The sequence below is a fragment of the Balaenoptera ricei genome, chromosome 10 (genome assembly GCF_028023285.1).
Source record: "Balaenoptera ricei isolate mBalRic1 chromosome 10, mBalRic1.hap2, whole genome shotgun sequence".
Taxonomy (NCBI): Eukaryota; Metazoa; Chordata; class Mammalia; order Artiodactyla; family Balaenopteridae; genus Balaenoptera; species Balaenoptera ricei.
In genome coordinates, this window is record NC_082648.1 from 41,113,427 (window position 1) to 41,134,165 (window position 20,739).

At 37.2% G+C, this 20,739-nt stretch overlaps 1 pseudogene; it reads left to right on the forward strand.

Moving 5' to 3' along the window:
• The first annotated feature begins 6,139 nt into the window (after positions 1-6,139).
• On the forward strand, positions 6,140-7,519 carry LOC132373729 (glutamate dehydrogenase 1, mitochondrial-like; annotated as a pseudogene).
• The last annotated feature ends 13,220 nt before the right edge of the window (positions 7,520-20,739 follow it).

Here is a 20,739-nt window from a genome sequence, read left to right on the forward strand (position 1 = left end):
AGTTTTATAACAGGGAAGAACAAATCTGACTCCATATTAGATCTGTTTCTTTTACTTTAACCTTTGTATTCTATTGCCTTTGCTTCCAGTTAAGAATGTTGCCTATAGCCTGAAATATACAGGATAGCCCATTCTCAAGGCTCTGACCTTTAAGGGTGTAACATTTTTCCATTCATATAGAAATAAAAAGTTGCAGAACAGAGAATAACATTTGTCTTGTTGGAGGTTTACAGGAACATCATGACCTGATCTACAGGGACAGCTATAAGAACAAGGGATTCTGACATCAAGAAGTTTGCAACAACCAACCACACCCCTCCTTCACCTGGCCTTCAAAAACGCTTTGCAGATCCCAGTACTGGGCATATACCCTGAGAAAACCATAATTCAAAAAGAGTCATGTACCACAATGTTCACTGCAGCACTACTTAAAATAGCCAGGAGGACATGGAAGCAACCTAAGTGTCCATTGACATATGAATGGATAAAGAAGATGCGGCACATATATACAATAGAATATTACTCAGCCATAAAAAGAAATGAAATTGAGTTATTTGTAGTGAGGTGGATGGACCTTGAGTCTGTCATACAGAGTGAAGTAATTCAGAAAGAGAAAAACAAATACCGTACGCTAACACATATATATGGAATCTAAAAAAATAAAATGGTTCTGAAGAACCTAGGGGCCGGACAGGAATAAAGATGCAGACGTAGAGAATGGACTTGAGGACACGGGGAGGGGGAAGGGAAAGCTGAGACAAAGTGAGAGGGTGGCATGGACATATATACACTACCAAATGTAAAATAGATAGCTAGTGGGAAGCAGCCGCATAGCACAGGGAGATCAGCTCAGCTCAGTGTTTTGTGACCACCTAGAAGGGTGGGATAGCGAGGGTGGGAGGGAGACGCAAGAGGGAGGGGATATGGGGATATATGTATACGTATAGTTGATTCACTTTGTTATACAGCAGAAACTAACACAACAATGTAAGGCAATTATACTCCAATAAAGATGTTAAAAAAAAAAAAAAAAGGATGCCTGGAGACCTAACTGTAATTTCCTTAAGTCCAAACATTTGTTGAGTTGAGGCAATTCTGTGAATTAAACATGAATTCAGACTTTCCTCACCTTTCAGGTAAAATACTATTTTCAAAGAGTAAAGCATATATATTTAGAGGAAAATATACATATGGAGACCTAGAAAAGACATAGAAAGAATAGTGTTCATATAATCTGTAATGTTTCAACTTAATCTGTTTCATTATAAAATTTTTTAAAAAATGCTTTGCTGAAACCCTTTGGGGAGTTCGGGGGTTTGGGGGGGCATGAGTCACCCATTCTCCTCGCATGGACCTGCAATAAACCTTTCTCTGCTCCAAACTCTGACGTTTCGGTTTGTTTGGCCTCACTGTGCATCAGGCACACAAACTTGTGTTTGGTAACAGTTTTTCAAGGCAGAAACTGGAAAGTTGGGAATGTGTTGGCGCCTTAAGAGAAAATATTTAAAATATCCCAATTATGCAAGAAAAGATACAGAATCCAAGTAGCCACTGTACAACAAACGTATTTTGGCAGCAACTGTGTAGTACTTGGCCATAGCTGTAACAAGTGCCTTAGGACATTGTCTGTCTTTTGCTGAACAAGCCTGAACTATATATACTCAGAGAGTTGAATATTTATAAGAGAAATTAATAGAAGCAGTCACTCAAATGTCATCTCTGAATAGGGAATGGTACGGATCCCGATATTCCTAAAGGACTTTGTTGAAAGATTTAGAAACCTGGAATAGGAATATTAGGACCACTGTCAATGCATGTAATTTTTCTGGGCATAAGAGAAAGGTGCAGAGGTGGACAGGGAATGGTTTGCCAGCTCTTGTCAAGCCAGATTTCACCCCCTTTCTTTCTCCCTCCCCCAACAATCATTTGAAAAATGAAAGGAATTCCTCTTCAAATCACCTCACACTACCTAGTTATCTCAGAGATGAAAGTGGAACATCCAGAGAAAGGCAACCAAGAGCCAAATGACAGAGAAATATTTGATACAGCCCGAACTAAGATTTTTGGGGAATTCAAGGCTTTACCTACAAAGTTAGGCCATCATTCTAGAAATCTCATGTTTTCTGAGTTATAAAGAATGTAGACACCTCACTCCTGATCATGTAGAGCCAGCTTTATCTATCAACATTCCTTTTGAGAACTAGAAAAAGATAAATGAAACGCAAAAAGTATTTGTTTGAAAGTATTGGAAAGTCTAACAAGGCTGTCAAGAGTCAGAGAACAAGACCTCAGAGGGAAGAGTACTGAGACGAACTTGATATTCCGTATTAATTGTCTCCTCAAGGCCTTTGTCTATGTGTAAGTGGTACATGGCCAAGAGACTGAGAAGCCTAGCAGAAACTGATAGCTAAGAGGCTGAGAACCTTAGCTGAGCTTTTGGCAGTTCATGGGTATATGGACACAAAACTTAAAATTCAGGGCTACCAAGGCAGGCAGGATTCGTTGGGTCAAGATCCCCAAAAGAAGCAAAATGTTTTAAGGTGAGCCCAACATTCTGCATCAATTTTCCCCATGAGATACGTAAATGCCATATGTAGCACATGATAAAAGGGTAAAAACCTGAACAGAAAGTAGAGTCTATGAGTACAGTTATATCTGAGAAGCCAAGCAGATATAACTGTAGTTTGAAGTTGGAGCTGAGGGTCCACCAAGAAGAAGTGGAAATTACCCCTTTAGCTAGAGCCATGGAAGGTCACAGAAGCACTATACCACAGGAGTAATACTGAACAAGAAATAGAACAGTCTCACAACAATTTGGAAACACAATTCTGAAACAGCTCAATGCCAGATTGGATTAAGATGATTTGACTCTAAATGCCTGCACAAAGCAAAAGTCATCCTTTTCTGGACTGAGATAATATCAGCCAGAGTCTCAATTTCATTTCTAAAAATATCAGGTATTCCTTAAGACGGGACCAAATGACCAAAAAAAGGAAAATAAAAGACCATAAAACAGATCCACTGGAGATCTCAGATATTAGAGTTATTAGACATGCATTTTACTTTATTTCATTTTCATATTCATTCATCTATTTGTTCAATAAACAGTTGCCTTTTTTCTAGCTTTATGTAATTGACAAACAACATTGTGTGAGTTTAAAGCACACAGCAGGACGATTTGATATACATGTATATTGTGCAATAATTACCACAATAAGGTTAACACATCCATCGCCTCATGTAATTACCATTTTGTGTGTGTGTGTTGAGGACATTTAAGATCTACTCTCAGAAAATTTAAAGAATGTAATACAGTGTATTAACTGTACTAGATTAACTAGTCATCATGCTGTACATTAGATCCCCAGAACTTATTCTTCTTATAATTGGAAGTTTGTACCCTTTGACCAACATCTCCTCATTTCCCCCAACCCCTGGAAAATAGTATTTAGAGAGGAAGATCTGGGTGCTAAGTGAGCTTATTGGTATTGTTATGTCATTGCCTCTAGACTCTTTTACCAGATAGAGGTAGGAAAAAATGGGTTTATGCATAATTATAAACACATTCATATAAATGTATTATATAAACAAACAGATTTATCTTCTACCTTTCCATATTTGGTATTCTCTTTTCTAACAGTAAAAACCTTGGCTCCTATTTGTCTCCAAATCCTTTGTAAAATTCTAAAATACAAAGAGGCATTTCAGAATTTTTTACCTGTACCACAGTGAGAAACCTATATAACTAGCTATCAATTGTTATTTACCATTATTATTTTTCTTTTAGGATTTAAATAAACTTTATTATTTAGAACAGTTATTTTAGAAATTTAGAGTAGTTATTTACAGAAAATCAAAAAGATAGTATAGTTTTCACATTCCTTGCACCTAGTTTCACCTATTAACATCTTACATTCATACAATATGTGTTAGAATTAATGAAACAATATTGAAAATTATTAATCGATCTCCATACTTTAAAATTTAGATTTCTTTAGTTTTTACATAATGTCCTCTTTTTTTGTTGCCCCAGGGTCCTATCCAGAGATGCCACATTATATTGAGTTGTCATGTCACCATAGGATTTACTTGGTTGTGACAGTTTTCTCAGGCTTTTCTTGTTTGTGATGACCTTGATACTTCTGAGTAGTACTGGGCAGATATTTTGAAGAAGTCCCTAAATTTGAGCTTGTCTGATGTTTTCCTCATGATTAGACTGGGGTTATTTGTTTTGGGGAGGAAGATCATAGAGGTAAAGTACCATTTTCATCATGTTATATCAAGAGTACACACTACCAACAAAGTTTATCACTGTTGAAGGTTACCTAGGTCACGTGTCTCAGATAGTGTTTTTCAGATTTATCCACTGTAAAGTTACTCTTTTTCCTCCAAGTTGACTCTTTTTTTTCATACTTTACTCTTTGGAAGGAAGTCACTATGTGTAGCTCACAATTATGGAATGAGGAGTTATTCTTCACCTACTCGAGGGTAGAGTATTTACATAAATTATTTGAAATTCTACATGGGAGATTTGTTTCTTCTCCCCCATTTTTTTATCTGTTCAATCATTTATTTATATCACTATGATCTCACACATTTTGTGCTATAATCCAGTACTACTTTATTTGGTGCAAGCCTGCAAGAGATTCTCCATGAGCTGCGACTCAGATCCTTAAGCAGGGTGCTGCCCATCTATGCTGCCATCTCAGGAGCTCAGAGAAGGGGTCTTACGAAGCTGGGAAGGGGAGCTTCCTTGTTCCTGCTATGGCTGAGAGGGCATGAGGAAGCTAGTTCCAGGAGTGCTGAGAAAAAGCTGAAAGTGGAACCCCAGCTATTGCTGGGGTGATGCGAACAGAAACAGCAAGTAGTCTCCCTTTCGTGCCACAACCTAAGAGGAGCTGGTTGTCAAAGAAGAAAATACTTTCCATATTCTGCACATCACAAAGCATAAGGGTGGGTTTAGAGATAAGAGAGAGTAGTTTAATAACCACTACGAGCCTCGAGCAAGATAAATACAAAAGAAAACAAATCTAGGCATTTATAATAAACTACTAAAAACTAAAGGCAAAAAGAAAAAAATTTAAACAGCCTGAGACAAAAGACAAATTACCTTTAAACAGTACTGAGACAGGCTGGGAGCTGGGGCCTGGGACCCCTTGCCGCAGTGCTTGCACCTGGACAAAGTCTCCTCCAGCAACAGAATATACAGAAACTATAAGGGGCTGAAAATAACTGCAGGCATGTGCACCTGGGGCAAAACAGAAAGACCAAAACCCAACTGCTACATCTGAGGTGTCAGGAGCAAACACAGGGTACTACCCATGATCCCTGCACACAGCACCACCAAGGGAGTGGGCAGACCACCTAAGCCACCCGCTCGCCTGACCCACGGATCTGCCCCTACCCTCACCCCATTTAAGGGACCAGCTCGCCCTCAGTGAGCGAGCAAGGGCACCTGTTACTTGTTTTCACTCCCTCGTGCTGCAGCACGAGTCCCAGTAAAGCCTTGCCTGAATTTCTTGTCTGGACTCTTATCAATTTATATTGATTAGGTAGTCTAAGAACCCAGGTCCATAACAGTACCACCTTTAGACACAGGCAACTGTGGTCCAGGCCTGGACTTCTGTTTTAGGGCTTGTTTGGCTTCCTTCCCACCCATCACTCTTCACAGGGTGAGGGTCCTGCAGAGTCTAGCTGATACACCCACCCACAGCCGGCACACTCTAAATCTCCTGCTCCAAAGAGCTGGACCTCAGAAATCCCTGCCCAAACAGCCTCAGGTCCATTTCCGGTTCTCACAGCCCTCTTTCCACAGGAGTGTGCACACCAGGCGTGAGGAGTGTGCAGGGAGCTCGACGGTGTGTGCTGACTTATGGAAGCATGCACTGACTTTCTCAGTTCATGAAAGACCCAACGGTGCGACAAAAAAGAGCCTTGGGTCAAGGAACTCCGTTTGTACTTTTTACCCGGGAAATAAGTAAAGGCGAACCTGCCTTTGAAGGAACCAACTTTAGACTGAAATTGATTTCCCAACAGAAGTGATAGAAGCCTTAAGACTTATGGGTTAATATTCTGATAATGATGAAATAAATGCAAACTAGAGTTCTATACATCAAAATGTACCTCAAAATGAAAGAAAATGTACCTCAAAAATGAAGGTAGAGCTCCTCCGCCGCCCCACGCCCGGCGGGTGGGCCCAGGAGAGGCGAGAGGAGGCCCAGGCCCGGCGCGCGGGACGCCCGGTTTCACACCACCGTTTCCACGTGTTGTTTGGCAGCAACAGACTGAGCCCGCTCCTCCAGATCAGGTGGCGGGTGACGAGGAGGGAGAGGACAGGGAGGCAGGCTGGAAGCTTAAAAGGCAGCCCGCCCCAGGACCTCCGGGAGCGTGCCTCTCCCGCTGCTCCCTCCGCAGGGCCAGCCGGCGCCCTGGCTTCTGCGTCCAACAACGCGGGCCGGCTCCGCCCACCTGGCTACACCATAGCAACCGCGATGAAACAGCCTCTTCAAGCTGGTGGAGCGCTTCCTCGACCGTGGTCGGTGCTAGAGCACATCATGGAAGACAAGCTGATGGCAGACGTCAACACCTGGGAGAGCGAGGAGCAGAGGCGGAACCGGGGCATGGCATCCTGAGAATCATGAACCCCGCAACCACGTGCTGATCCTGTCCTTCCCCATCCTGCCGACGGCGGCTCCTGGGAGATTCCTGAGGGCTACCGGGCCCAGAGTAGCCAGCACTGCACGCCCTGCAAAGGAAGGGTCCGCTACTGTGAAGATGTGAGTGTAGATGAAGTAAAATCTTTGGCTTCTCTGATGACGTATAAATGTGCTGTGGTTGAAGTACCATTTGTGCTAAAGCTGGTGTTAAAATCAATCCCAAGAACCACACTGATAATAAATTGGAAAAGATCACAAGGAGGTTCACCATGGAACTACCAAAAAAGGGTAGTTTATTGGTCCTGAGGTTGATGTGCCTTCCCCGGTCAGGGGCACAGGTGAGCGAGAAGATTCCTGGATTGCTGACACCTATGCCAGCACCATAGAGCACTTAGATATTAATGCACATGCCTGCTATTAATGGTAAACCCATCAGTCAGGGTAGTATCCACAGATGTACCTCTGCCACTGGCCGTGGTGTTTTCCATGGGATTGAAAACTTCCTCAATGAAGCTTCTTACATGAGCATTTTATGCATGACCCCAGGGTTTGTAGATAAAACATTTGTTATTCAGGGATTTGGCAATGTGGGCCTGTACTCTGTGACATATTTACATCATATTGGTGCTAAATGTGTTGATGGTGGTGAAGCTAATGGGAGCATATGAAATTCAGATGGCATTGACCCAAAGGAACTAGAAGACTTCAAATTACAACATGGATCAATCGGGGATCAATCCATGGATCAAAGCGTGGTGGAAATATTCTCGTTGTACCCACAGCGGGTTCTAAAACAGAGTATCAGGTGCCTCCAAGAAAGACATTGTGTAGTTTGGTTTAGTTTACACTATGGGATTTTCTGACAGGCAAACCATGCCCATGGCCACAAAGTATAACCTAGAATTGGCTGCCTATGTCAGTACCATTGAGAAAGTCTTTGGGGTATACAGTGAAGCTGGTTTACTTCTTCACTGCCTTATTTACCTGTAACTTCTGCAAACCTATCAGAAGTTTTGTAACCACAGAAATCTTTTTCTCTTATGGACATTATTCTCAACAAGTCAATCCAAATCAGCCCTTTAAGAAAGCAATTAAGGTTAAGATAGCATATACAGGTTGACGAGTATGAAAGTAGAAATTACCTTTGCCAGAGGGCCATTGGGATATTTTACCTTTAACTAAAAAGTCTCTTTTCATCTCCTATACCCTCTTGTTCCATAGCTTGTTCTCAACATGTTAGTTACCTGTTGCTTGAGCTGAGTAATCAGTTGCTTGCAATATTTTTCTCTGGCCAAGTCTGAGATGGGACCTGCTGTAACTTTAATGCATTTAAGAAGTGGGTGTGTGGCATTTTCAGAAGGTGGCATGATCCTAAAATGAGTTATTGTTATTTCACATCAGCAAAATAACTGAATTTCATGGGTTGCAAACAAAAATAACAGTTGTTTCTCTTTATGCATTTTATTCTTTTAGAATGAAATAAGTACATGCTGCTGTAATAAAATTGCCTTTAATTACTTAACAAGCCTAACCTGGAAGCAATGAGTGCTTATAAACATGAATTTTAAAAGTTAGCATTTTTATGACATAAAACAGCATCATTTATAGCTCATCAGTTCTGTATTATTATCCAAAAACATAAAAAGCTAGATGGATAATTGTTATATTCATAACTGCAGATGATTGAGGCTGTTTTTGTTATGGCTATCTGAATTTGCTAAATGTAATTATGACATGTAGTCCAAATAATGCAGTAACCTCCTTATCATCTTAATTAATTTTTCATTTCTCTAACGACCTATTGTTCTGAGTGATTGAACAATAACTCAAGTAGAGTAACTCAGAAAAAAACTACTTGGTCTCCTTGTCTGGAGTCTGCCTGAAAGCTCTAAGCGTTGCCAATGTCCACAGCCCTGCCTGATTTTGTATTCCTTTTGTTTTAGAGGACTCACACGTGCACACAAGCTTAATTAACACAGTGGAGCTTAAAACATTGGATTGAGTGTTTTGTTTGGGATTTTTTGGTTAAGGCCTTTTGAACAGTATACCAATGAAATACTAGACATTATTTATATAATGAATGAGTCATTTTTTTAAAAACAGTAATACTCTTTCAGAAATTTCTAATTACTTTGTAACTGCATGACTTAACCTAGTAATAAAAGTAATAAAATAAATTTAAAGTCTGCCTTTTCAAAAAAAAATGAAAGGAAAATATTTTCAGACAAACAGTAGCTGAAGACATTTGGCACCAGTACACTTTCACAACAGAAATACTGAAAGGATTTTTTTACATAGAAGGAATATGTTCCTAAATGGAAACACTGAAGTAGAGGAATGAATTTAGAGCAACTGAAAGTTTGAACATATAGGTAAACTTAAATGAATATTGATCTGTGTAATAACAGTAATATCTTGAGGCATTACACACACACATACATATGTATACACACACACATGCACACATATAATCAAAATACATGATAATAACCACACAAAATGTTGGAGAGGGGCAAAAAGTGTTAAAACTATGCTGAGATCCTTATATTGCCCCAAAAGTACTATAAAGTACTAATTTATGGGATGCATGTGCTAATATCCAGATTAACAACTAAAACAAGGGTAAAAGATTGCCTCTTAATAGAAAGAAAAGAATGGAGTGATTTAAAAAAAAAAAAGGTTAATCCAAAAGAAAGTAATAAAGGGGAGAAAAAGGAAAAGAGCAGGTATGACAGTAGTGAGATGGGACGTTAAATCCAACTACATCAGTAATTATATTAAATGTAGATGGACTAAATACTCTGACTAAAAGGTAGAGATTATCAACCAAATGCTGCTTAAAAGAGTTACACCTTAAATATCAGGTACAGAAAGGTTGACAATAAAAGGATGAAAAATGCTACATCTTAAAAATAATAATAAAACAAGAAAGCTTGTAAAGCAGCAACAGGAATCTTGTCAGAGCCTGTCCTTTGTCCTTTTCCAGGGAGAGATGTTAAGAGTTGGAGAGGTAAATCATCAAAAGATTATTGAAGTGGGGTGGCACTTACAATCAATTCTAGTTTGTATAACAGGCAAGATCAATAATCTATCCAGAGGTGCCTTAGGAAAATATGCAGTCTAATTCAAAAGAATAGAGATAGTAACATTTGAGAAGCAATGTTCCCCTTAGCTCAAACATGCAGATATAGTCCTGAGCCTGGGACCACTGGAGCTGATTTTTTAAAAATTAAATTAAAATTAAATTAATGTTTTTAAAACCCAATGTCCAGCAATCTCTTTAAGAAGGTTCCACATTTACCACTCCTCATTTTCAGGTCAGACACAAATTCACCTAATTGAGCTAGGAAGCCCTTTATGATCTTATCACATCTTTAATAAGAATGTCTGAATCTCCCATTCCAATTGTTCAATTAAGTCACTGTTCTATACATCTTAAAGGTCCTTAAAATGCCTATTGCCAGGACCTTAATGGTATTTCAGCTGCTATTTCAGTTAAAGAGTAAGCAAAGACCAAAGAGAAATAAGTCCCTATTTTTATTGAAATTCTTTTGAATCCTTCAGAAACACAGGCAGTGGCCCCATGTCAACCACCTTTTAGCATTCTTGGGAGATTCTCCCCAAGACCAATTTTGGGTAGTTTTTCTCCTATTATCATCCAGGAAATTACATTAGTAACTTCCACAGCAGTGACTTTGGTGGATGACAATGGAATATGTTTTTGTAACAAACATCATTGCATGGCTTGGACACTTCCATGCCTGCTCATATCATGTATCCAAGTGGCTACCTGCAAACAGTCGACCAGGTCACCACCTTGGCATTCTGGTTCTCCTCTGAGCCAGTAATTGAGTTCTTTTGTTGAGCATCCCTATGATCTACTTTAATTTTCTTTCTGAAATTCCATAGGCCTGCCACAGCTGTGTTCTTCACACACAGTATTCTTTAATTGTTCATCCATCAAACATTTATTAGCTAGACCATTGGGCCATTGGCTATGGCCTAATAGTCTGTGATATCCTGACTTTTGTATGTAGCATTCTATGTGAATTGGGACTTTGTTCTAGAGCAAAATTACTTTTGTACTGCTACATGAATTGCTTTCAGTTCAGCCCATTGTGCAGAATACTTTTTGCCTTTTTCAACTAGGAATTTACTGTCTGCTAGGCAAATAGCAGCAGACTTCCATACAAAATGTCATTTTTCAATACTTGAGCTCCGAATGGTGGAGCAAGCAGCCTGTTACACTTCACCGAAGGGAGTCATAAGAGTCAGATCATTCACAAGCATGAGTGAGCATTCTGTCATTGATCCTACAGATAGAGAGAGGCTACCTACTCATGGATATGATACACACACTCCATCTCAGCATATTCCTAAGTTTAACATTTACATTCTATCAAGGAATTGTGTTGTTCAGCTCTCTCTTTATATGAATGTCTTTCTTAAATCACTCATATCAAAATATATATCTTGGTAATTAATTGTCCTTCAGCCATATGAGCTATTTCCACCACAGCTTAAGAGCATGCTAGTAATTGTGTCTGAAGTGGGTTGCACTTAGTCACAGAATAGTTTTCTAATTCAAAATACCAGTAACTGCCATTGGGTGGCAGAATTAGACTTTTGCTAATAACTTCAATCTGCTTGAGTTTTAGTAGTAGACATGTATAAAATCATCGGTCCATTAGTATTACATAGTCACAGAGGTACAGCTTGTATTATTAATTACCCTTTGACTATTCTCAAAGATTTCCTTTGTTCTTGCTTATTCAAATTTAGGATTTTTTTCTAGTTAACTCTATATGACAGATGACAGGATACCCAAATGTGGTGTGTGTCCACCAGAACCTATATCTCCACAAGACCTTATGCCCTCTTCTTATTAGTAGGACCCACGACAGATAGTAATTTTTTCTTTACTCTTTATGAAATGTCCCTATAGGCCTCCACTTAGGATATCCCCAAATATATGACTGATTTACTTCAGCCCTAAATCAACCATCCTTGACTACTCCTTCACACTATAATTTCCAAATTCTTTTGGCTTCCTCTTCCAAAGAGGAAATTATCATGATATTATCAACGTAATGAATCAACTTACTTTTGAAAGTGGTCAGATCCAAATCTCATCTTTTCAGGTTGTGACAGTATGATGGATATTCAGGTACCCTGTAGAAGCACAGTGATTGCATAATGGAGTCCATCTCACAGGAAGAAGAACTGTACTTGACCTGCTTTCCCGAATGGGGTACAAAAACCAAGTCACTTTAAGCAAATCAGTCACCTTTAACCTGCTGAACTGTCCCCATGTCTGGCATAGCAAAGGTTATGGATAGAAGTACTTTAAAAATTCACCAGTCAACAGTCAGCTGTGCAATGTTTTTCATACGCCATATAGGAATATTATAGAGAGAGTTAGAGGAGACTTGCACTCCTTATTCTACGGATTCTTAATAAGGGCTGAGGTTCACTGTTTTCTTGTACTCAGGTACTGCCTAATAATTACTATAAAAGAGGGTGCAGGCAGTGCTAGTGGATCCCATTTAGCATGTAATTGGAACCAAGCAAAGGGTGAACTTGCCCAACATTTGACTACAAGCTGGTAATAGCAAAGCCCTTTACTCGTGCATCACCTCTCTTCAACACCTTTGGGCCAATGTGATGTAACCACCGGATATCTCTCACTTCTCATTTCCCTGTCTACACTTTTACTCGATCTTGGTACCTTCTGCCACAAGATCAGCATACCACCGCAAGGTTTACCTTGGGCCCCTGAAAATTGCTTTCTGATTTCCCTGCAAATATAACAGATATCATGTACCAGAATCCCTTGGGAAGTTAATATGTTTTCAGTGTTAAAAAGCATGGAGAGTATGATGATCCCAATTTGGGGGTAATCATGGACAAATCTAAGAGATGAGATCAAAAAGTTTAGAAATGAGGTTCTCCGTGCCTATATCCAGACCTGCCAGAGCCAGGTGTCTTCAACAACCATATGGTTTTAAATGTAAAAAAAAAAATTTTTTTTTTTTTGCTTAATAAGGAATCATAAGTAAAGGCACCATACCAATTAACACAGCCTGATCTAATTTATCTCCCTCCTTCCCTGGTCCAGACCAACAGAATCTATTTCCACATGTACTCTCTAGTTTTTGCCAATATAAATTAGCAGAATCTTGCAGTTCCCTATGACTGTAAGCCCTCTTCTCTCATATTTCACTTTATAATTGCCCCACTCCACAACCTGAGATTATTCTGGGACCTGACTCCATTTGCAATTCTTGAAGTAATGAGGAGCGGTTTTGAAGCTGGGTTATATGGGGAATTGATATCCTTTTGCAAACTGTAGCAGTTAATGGTGCAGTACAAACTACGAAATCCTCTCTGGTTAGTTGAAGCAGAAATTGAATCTATTAGTATTTATTAGTTAGCTCACAGAAGCTGGTACTCGACTGTTCACCAGGTCCAATTACCATGAAATCATGAATTAGCAGTCCAGTTTGTTTTCCTACAGAATATCAAGATGATCAAGGTCTCGTGATAGAGAGTTAGCACACCCTGGATCAAGGGGAATGACGTGAAATTCTGTCCTTCCTACATAAATGTAAATTGCTTTTGTTCCTCTTCCCTGATAAGGGTTTTAAAAATACTTTTGACAGATCAACAGCTTCACATTAAGTGCCAAAGTCTCTGGTGATAGATTTTAGTAAAGAAACCCAATTGGTTGAACAACTCTGACTGGAACTCACCCTTAATTAACTTTATATAGTGTACTGCCACCAAGTCAGGGACAATGCCAATGAATTAGATAAAATGGAGAAACCTTTTCACCCTTCCATTCTGTGAGTCTTTGAGGGTGGCATTAATCTTTACAATTCTAACAGAATGAGATAATGAGATAACTTGGCTGAAGTTGGAAGGAGATCAGATTCGAGAGCTCCTCTTTGGCCATTCCTACTATAAAAGCTTAAAACCATAGGTCAGAGAACCAATGTGTGAAATCTGCCAGCTCCTAAGTATATCCATCTCAATTACTCTTTAAGGGATCCAGGATATCACTGTTGGATAGGTTCGCAGACCCACAAGACCCACTTTGAGATGTTTTGGGCCAGTACAACATTTATTACCTATCCTACATATTCTCACATTATGACATGAGGACTTGGTGGTGTTTCATGTCCCAGGTGTCAGGGTCCAGCTCAGACCCTGTACACAACAGTCCTCAAAAGATCTAGATGTTTTGCTTTCCTCGGAAGACAGTTACTCTGATGAATGGTTAGAGAAAAGTTTGGGAGAAGAATTAGGATAATATTTATTGAATATCCTGTATGTGATTTGCGGGTCTTCCTTGAGGGTGTCTGGCTTTCCCTTAATTAGTTGGACTCTGGACACTGTAAACATTGAGAAAGTATTTACAGTAATTTTGGTGGCAGAATAAAGAGAGAGGATGACAAGTAATTGTAACAGAAACACATGTAGCAAGACATCGCATGACTTGATTTTAAGAACTTTCTGACTGCTCATAATGTCAAATTTGGCAAAATTAATCAGAAATTACTAAAGAAAAAATAACATAGACAGATTATAAAGTGGATCATTCAGTTCAGTCTTACTCAGAGGCAAAAAATTGATTAAATATTCATGTGACACTATAAAATTTTGCTTAGAACATGTTCATCAATATTTCTTATCTGTTCTTATATATATATTAAGGTGAGTTTGGTGTAAATTATCTATCAGAATTGATAGTTGAGTTTGAAAAAGGCACTGAAAGCTATAGTTTTCCTAAATAGAAAATTGCCTGAATCTTTGAAGGACAAAGGTCATAAGTTCATAGGGCCATTGGGTAATGAGTTCTGGTCAAAACTGCAGAGAGAGTGAGTCATCATAATGGGGCTGAAGCCATCCCAGACGTTTGCTCTTACAGGGAGCTTAAGCTGGGAACTAGGCCTGTGGAGAATTCCACTACTAGAGTAGCAGAGCAAACCTAACGATTTCCTGGATTTAAGTAGGGCCCACAGCTGCAGGGAGAGAGACACTGCTGGAAAAAGAAGACAGGAAAACACAGAAGTACCAGAGCATTGCATTCCTGTTTCTAAAATGAGCAGATACAGGTTAGGTTCTGGGCAGAATTGCAAATAGGACATGGTCGGTGGCTTCTTCCTTTTCTTTGTGGATCCTTTCCAATCCTTGATGCCTCTTCCTATCTAACTGTTCTGGGCAACGTTTTTATTCCCCACAGGAATCTTGCATTTCCTTAGGTGCCCAGTTGAAAAATAACAACTCATTGAAACCGAATTTTCCTAAATGTCCTTTATCTCAATGCTGCATTTCTACGGTAATATACTTGTTTAGATTCTATCATCAAAATATTTTAAAATTTCTTATAGGAGAGAAACATTTGAGCCCCTATAGTATTTGGGGATGTTTTTTGCTTGGCTTTTGGAGAATTTGAAGGATTTTTAGCCAGTTGAGTCAAAGGCATTCTATGTATACATCATCATTTTAAATGCTTATCAGTAGTAGGCCGTCCTTAACATACGATTCATCAAGTATGTATTTTTTTAAAACTGTTTCTCTGGTTTTTTCTACTTTTATTCATATTTGTATACACATTATAGCACAAGAAATTATACATCAATTTAACTGCTGCTCAATATTCATTTCTGAATAATAAGGTATTGCTCTATGGACAGCAAGTATGACAGACTGTAATGGCTACAATAAAGCATTTGCTGTTCCCTTTCAGTTAACTTTTCACTACATTCAAAATAAAAGGTTTGTTACTAGCTCATGTAATACACATTACCATGAACCAATGTTTTCCAATTTGAAAGAAATAGAATTTAAGTTATCAAAAGTTTCCAAACAGAGAAATGATAGGTCAGTCTCCCCTCCTTTCATGAATCCCTATGTTTATAAGTAAATTTCTTGTTGCTTCCTTTACTTGATATCCAGGAAGGAAGTCACCCATCTCTCACCTACAATAAGGAGAGAAAATGTTTGTCCATCAAACATATTATACTTCCCCACAAGGACAAAAGCATCAAGGCTCACTCTCCCTCCGCGAAGACCTCAGAATTTCTTTTATGTATTGTTCAGTGTGTTAGAATAGTAGTATCAGATCTTTTCTAACACCTGTTAGAAAGCTGAGGGGGAAAGGATCCAGTCACAGCTGCTGACGGTTCCATTTAAAATGAGGAAACTTAGCATCTATTCCACTGCGAGCACAATAAATACATTAAATATGGTCTGTCATAGCTGATTCCAATTTGTAGATTTTCTTAGAATCTCTTTTAATACTATGAGCTTCTTCTTTTGAGAGACAGCACGTTAATTTTTATGCATTCAAATATGGTCAACTTTTCTCATGAAGATTCTTTTTTCCTAAGCTTAAAAAATTCTTTCATTAATATGAAACAAATAATAATATCAAACATGTTTTGAACTCAATTTGTCTCAGAACTCAAATACCTTACATTCACCCTCCCATTAATTATTGACATTATACATTATTATATATAAGGTAAGTTTGATCAATCACATTACATGGATAAAGAAACTGATAGTGAAAGAGGTTAATAAAAATAACTCAATGATCCATATTAAATGGTGTAACTTTGAAATCAAACTAGGCAGCACAGAATCTAGAGACCATGTTCTTAAATACACAAAACAGAAAAATTGAAACAGATTTGAATTGATTCCACTTATTGATGTAAATAATGACTTGCTCTAGCTTTACACACACACACACACACACACAAACACACACACACTTAGAGGGAACTATTCATTGTCCACTTGCACAGGTAACCAAATTTCAAGTCTGAGATGCTACAAAGAAGCTCTGTAATATAGAAACTTCTTTTTCTCATATAATCTTCATTGTCTCATGAGGAAAACTTCTTTTCCAATTCCTTTTTATTTTCTCATCCATTCTTCTTATGGTGTGAGGGTGCATTCATTTGTAGAACATAGGCTGCATATAGTAACTCAGATTAATCATCTGGTTTTGTTCTTATCTTTAGTGGGTCTTGAGACCAGCTTTGTGGTTCTCTCTTTGTCAAATAGGCAACTAATGAATGTTCAGTGGCTGGTGTGTTTGATGATTCTAATGCCATTGCTTAAGTCTGCTACAAGAACTCCTAGCTTTCTAAAAATTACAAGTACATTTTAACATGCTTTGCATATTTCATTTATATTTAAAATTATCTGATTTACTGTTATTATGTGAAAAGTAATGCTAAAGGAATAAGAATTTCAGGAAGTATTTAATGTCAATTTATACCTTTCTCAAGCCGCTTTTACAAACTCATATTTGATGAAATTGACTCAAATACTGTCCTTTCTTACTCTTTTGATATTTGACCTCCTTCAAGTGGAGTCTTTTCACAATTACTACTTTAAAAAAATGAACAAGTAAACAAAAAACATTCTGAAATCTTTATAACCTTCCATAGAATGCTCCAGTTGTCCACCTAATATGGGGCAGTTTAGGGTTGCCAGATAAAACTGAATTTTAGGGCCAGTCAAAACTGAATTATTATTCACTCTCTTGATGTTTATTTTGGTGGGCAGTTCGTAATTGTTATAAGAAAAAATTCATCTATCTTTTCTTTTATGTTTAATCAGACTTTTTCCTTATTTAAGGATCATTGCACATCTGAAATTCATGAAGAAATTATCTTATTTTTTTCTCTACAGCCTTTATTGTTTCACTTTTATATTTGTGTCTCTGCAATATTAATTTTGTTTATAATCTGAGATAGGAGTCAAGGTTTATTTTGTACATAACAGTATATTTGGTTTGCCAAAAAGACTGTTATTACCCCCATTGAATTTCAATGTAATCTTTGCTGTAAGTCAGATGATTTTATACAAATCAATCTGTCCCTAGACTCTCAATTCTCTACAGTTTGTCTATGTCTCTCTTCACCAATATGACTCCATGCTCAAAGCTTCACACACTCTTGTTCTTTAAGATTATCTAGGCTGTTTTAGGTCCTTTGCATTTTTATATAAATTTTAAAACAAGCATGTCAATTTTATACAAATTACCTGCTTGACTTTTACATTAAATCTAGAGATCAATTTGAGGAGAAATGACAGTTTACATTTATTGAGCCTTCCAATACATGAATATGTATATTTGTCAGTTTATTTAGGTCTTCTTTAATTTCTCTCTGCAAGTTTTATAGTTTCATGTGCAGAAGTTGTCTGTGTCTTTTGGAAAATTTATTCCTAGGAAAATAATTTTTTTATTCCATTGAATTGGAATTATTCTTTAATTTATTTTTCCAGCTGATTAAAACTAGTAGTTATAAATAAAATAGATTTTTATATAGAGAGCTTATAATCAGCTACTTTGCTTAATTTACTTGATTCTAGAGGGATTGGTGGAGACTTTAGGATTTTTTTTACTTTCACAGTTATATTATCAGGCAGGTTTTCTTCTTCATTTCCAGTTGCTATACATTAAGTTTCTTTATCTTATTTTATTGCACTGACTAGGAACTCTAGTAAAAATATTTAAAAGTGATGAAAGTAGACATCCATTTCATTTTCCTTAATTCAGAGGGAAAAGTATTTAATAATTCACCCTTAATAATGTTACCTATAGATTTTTTGGTAGATGCCTTTTATCATATTGAGAATGTATCCTTATATTCCTAATTTGTTGAGAACTATAGTCATTATTGACTGCTGAATACTGTCAATTGCTTTTCACAAATCTATTGAAACGATCTTATATTTGTATTATGTTTTTAATTTAATAAATTACATTGGTTGATTCTTTAAATTTTAAAATTGTGGTAAAATATACATGACACAAAATTTACCATTTTAACCATTTTCAAGTGTACAATTCAGTCCAGATGCATTAAGTACATTACATTGCTGTGTAATCATCACCACAATCCATCTCCAGGACTTTTTCATCTTCCCAAACAGAAACTCTATACCCATTAAACAATAACTCTCATTTCTCCTTCCCACAGTCCATGACAACCACCATTCTACTTTCTGTCTCTATGAATATGATTATTTTAGGCGTCTCATGTAAATGAAATCAAACAATATTTGTGCCTGGTTTATTTCACTTAACATAATGTCATCAAAGTCCATCTCTATTGGAGCATGTATCAGAATTTCCTTCCTTTGTAAGGCTGAATAATCTTCCATTGTATGTATATACCATGCTTTGTTTATCCATTCATCCACTGATGGACATTTGGGTTTTTTCCACCTTTTGGTTATTGTGAATAATGCTTGCTTTGAACAGTGGTGTACAAGTACTTGTTCGAGTTCTTGCTTTCAATTCTTTCGGGTATACACTCAGAGGCGCAATTGCTGGACCACGTGATAATTCTGTGTTTAATTTTTTTGAGGAACCATCATACTGTTTTCCACAGTATCTACACCATTTTAGATTCCCACCAGCAACATATAGGATTCCAATCTCTCCACATCCTAGTTAACACTTCTTATTTTCTGGGTTTTGTTGTTGTTGTTTTGTTGTTATAACAGCTATCCTAATGGATGTGAGGTGTTTTCTCATTGTGGTTTAGATTTTTATTTCCCATTGATTGATTTTTGACTACTGTTAGATTAATTTGGCATTCCCAAAATGCACTCTTCATTATAGTGTGTTATCTTTTTTTATGCACATACTTCAACTCTTCTAAGTTTTTATTTTGAAATATATATACTTTTTTTAATTTTTATTTTTTGTTGAAGTATAGTTGATTTACAATGTTTCAGGTGTACAGCAAAGTGATTCATTTATACATATGTATATGTGTATATATATATATATATATATATATATATATGTTCTTTTTTAGATTCTTTTCCATTATAGATTATTACAAAATATTGAATATAGTTCCCTGTGCTATACAGTAGGTCCTTGTTTGTCATCTATTTTATGCATAGTAGTGTGTATCTGTTCATCCCAAATTCCAAATTTATCCCTCCCTCCTCTTTCCCCTTTGGTAACCATAAGTTTGTTTTCTATGTCTGTGAGTCTATTTCTATTTTGTAAATAAGTTCATTTTCATTTTCTTAGATTCCACATATAAGTGATATCACATGATATTTGTCTTTCTCTGTCTGATTTACTTCACTTAGTATGATAATCTCTAGATCTATCCATGTTGTTGAAAATGGCATTATTTCATTATTTTTTGTGGTTGGGTAATATTCCATTGTATATATATATATCACATCTTCTGTATTCATTCATCTGTCAGTGGACATTTAGGCTGCTTTCATGTCTTGGCTATTGCAAATAGTGCTGCTATGAACATTGGGGTGCATGTATCTTTTCAAATTAGAGTTTGCTCCAGATATATGCCCAGGAGTGGGATTGCCAGATCATATGGTAACTCTAGATTTCGTTTCTTAAGGAAACTTCATACTGTGCTCCAAAGTGGCTGCACAAATTTATATCTCAATAGATGCACTACTTACATCTCAACAGATGCATGAAAAGCTTTTAATAAAATTCAAATCCATTCATGATAAAAACTCTCCAGAAAGTGGGCATAGAGGGAACATACCTCAACATAATAAAGGCCATATATGACAAACACACAGATAACATCATACTCAACAGTGAAAAACTGAAAGCATTCCCTCTAAGATCAGGAACAAGACAAGGATGCTCACTGTCACTACTTTCATTCAACATAGTTTTAGAAGTCCTAGCCACAGCAATCAGAGAAAAAAAGCAAATAAAAGAAATCCAGATTGGAAAGGAAGAAGTAAAACTGTCACTGTTTGCAGATGGTGTGATACTATACATAAAACATGCTAAAGGCAATACCAGAAAACTACTAGAGTTCATCAATGAATTCGGTAAAGTTGCAGGATATAAAATTAATCTACAGAAATCTGTTGCATTTCTAATACTAACAACAAAATAAACAATCCCATTTACCATCACACCATAAAAATGAAATATCTAGGAATAAATCTATCTAAGGAGGCAAAAGACCTGTACTCCAAAACTTTTAAGATGATGATGAAAGAAATTGAAGATGACACAGACAGATGGAAAGATGGATTGGAAGAA